At 59.4% G+C, this 1,889-nt stretch overlaps 1 long non-coding RNA gene across 1 annotated transcript; it reads left to right on the forward strand.

Annotated features, from left to right (window-relative positions):
• The first annotated feature begins 91 nt into the window (after nucleotides 1–91).
• LOC111823829 lies at nucleotides 92–1,628 on the forward strand. The gene is made up of 3 exons (XR_002826939.1): nucleotides 92–233; nucleotides 319–507; nucleotides 1,618–1,628. It is a non-coding gene; the product is annotated as an uncharacterized LOC111823829 (long non-coding RNA).
• The last annotated feature ends 261 nt before the right edge of the window (nucleotides 1,629–1,889 follow it).

Consider the following 1,889-nt stretch of genomic DNA (forward strand, 5'->3'; position numbering starts at 1 on the left):
GGGGGAGAGAAGGAGCGATGCTAGTGAGGTGGCCTGAGGGGGAGGGTAGAGGGAGGAGGGGGGCAGGTGCGGGGGAGGGGCACTGAGTGTACCAGAGAGGACTTCCTGAGGAGGGGGCCCCTCTCAGCTCTGAGGCAGGAAGGAAGGGGGCTCCCTGACCTGGGGGTTTATTCTCAGGCTCCTGGGAACAGCAGCCAGAGGTGCTGCGGAAACTGGAAGGGGAGGAAGTCTCTGTAAGTTGTGATTGTCGAGTCCAGAGAGGTTTAAGGACGAACACCAGGTGCAGAGTAACATCAGCACAAACTTGTACCCCATTAGTCACCCATCCCAGGCTTGGCCAGGAGCCTGGAGACCCGAGATTCGTCATCAGGGATGACCCCGGACAGGGGTACTTCACCGTCACCATGACTGCGCTGGCAGAGAAGGACTCGGGCTTGTATTGGTGTGGACTCTATGAATATCCCCAGATTGACATTCTCAGAGCCATCCGTCTGCCGGTCTCTCCGGGTGAGTCCTTCCCTCTGTGTGTGCTTCTCAGGGTCCCTGAACCACAGGAAGCTGATGCTGGAAAGGACCTAATCAGGTCCCCCAGCCCCCGTGGCTGAACCCCGGGCCCTTCCCGAGGTCGCCGCTGGTTACAGGCAGCACCAGCGCCAGAACTCAGACTGCTGGTTCCGGTGGCTTCTCCCTTCCCCAGCGCACACAGGTCTCCGAACACTTGTTGTTGCACACAGGGCTCCCCGCTGACTCCTACCGATCACCAAGCTGCCTCAGGCTTGAGCAAGCCAGGCTTATGGGTCCATTCCGGGCACCCCTCCCCCTGACCCCAATCTCAACCTTCTCTCCAAGGGCTGTGCTTGAGGCGGGTCACAGGTCACTGTGTGGGCTCAGGGAATGGGGACAGGCAGGGGACACACACAGTGAGCAGACGTGGGATTCGGGGTGAGGCTGGGAGCTGCAGGGGCCGAGGGCTCAGAGGGCCTGGGTCCCACCCTGCACCCGCCTCTGATACATGAGTGATCTTCAGCCTCAGCTTGGGAAGCTTGAGGCTCCTCCTAACCCTGCGCCCCTCCCCCATATGCCTCCTGAAAGCTTCAGAGGTGCACAGCCCCCCTACATTTCCCCGTGATGGTCAAGGGTTAAACAGTACCTTCGAAGACCCCCGCCCGGCTGCTGAGCCTGTCCAGCTGTTCGGTCAGCTGGGGGCCTGGTGCACACACATCAGCTGCTCGATTATTCTCTGCCCAAGCCTGGGCTCATTGCCAACTGCATGCAGGGCACGGGGCCAGGCCCTGGAAGGGGAATGGAACCCTGAGACATATAAATAAAAGGTTCTGATGCAGGGTGGTGGGTGGCATAATGGAGGCATGTTGGATGGAGGCCCAGAGGAGGGAGGGGGCCAGGTTGCTGGTGAGGCCAGGAGTATGGACTTGCCTGCAGGACTCCCCAGAGGAGGTGACCCTACAGCCCGGCGGTTGGGGTGGGGGTGGGGTCTATTTCTCTTCTGGTCGGTAGGGAGTGACACTTGGGGGGCGAGCAGGCCTGCGGGGGGAAGTTCGGGTCTATTTCTCTTCTGAAGCCCTCACACAAGCCTTGAATGTGACTGCCTCAAAGCAGCACAAGTCCCATCAACCAGCCACAGAGGAAAGGAGCTGGGGTGGGGAGCTATGATTACAAAGGTGTTTCTACCCCTGATGACAGAGCATCACCTAGAAAACGTGGCCCAGGGGCGAATGGATTTGAGCAATCTTCCTTGGAGTTAAAGGAAGGGGATGGACAGAAATCCTCTGCACAGAGCTGCTGGGCCATGGGGCCCGGAGGGGTGTAGAGAGCACTACCTGGAGGAGGAGAAACTGTGAAGGTAGCAGAGGAGTAACACATGCAGAAGA

This window comes from Myotis lucifugus, unplaced genomic scaffold, assembly GCF_000147115.1.
Source record: "Myotis lucifugus unplaced genomic scaffold, Myoluc2.0 scaffold_714, whole genome shotgun sequence".
Taxonomy (NCBI): Eukaryota; Metazoa; Chordata; class Mammalia; order Chiroptera; family Vespertilionidae; genus Myotis; species Myotis lucifugus.